Raw genomic sequence first — 333 nt, forward strand, 5'->3', positions numbered from 1 at the left:
GTCCCGCGCCCCGCCCGGCCCCCGTGGGTCCGGGAGTGGCTCTTGAAGCGCTTGTGTTAAGGTGGTCCAGGTCCCTCGGATCAGTATTTTCTTGCAATAAATTCATCGTTTGGACGAGATGCCCTTGGAAGTTCATTTTTGAGCAAGGTAAAAGACAGCGGTTAACTTGTAAAGTTAGACCTTTCCCCCTCTGCTTTTGTCACTGTCAGTCATGGTGAAGTGTAAGACAGAGCTTTCTTTGCCCTCAATTAGTAAAATAATTAATTGTTGACTCCAAACAAGTCCTTTGGACGGGACTCATCTTTGCTCTCGTTAACCTGAATTTTACCGTCT

Source organism: Geospiza fortis, unplaced genomic scaffold (assembly GCF_000277835.1).
Source record: "Geospiza fortis unplaced genomic scaffold, GeoFor_1.0 scaffold909, whole genome shotgun sequence".
NCBI classification, from domain to species: Eukaryota; Metazoa; Chordata; class Aves; order Passeriformes; family Thraupidae; genus Geospiza; species Geospiza fortis.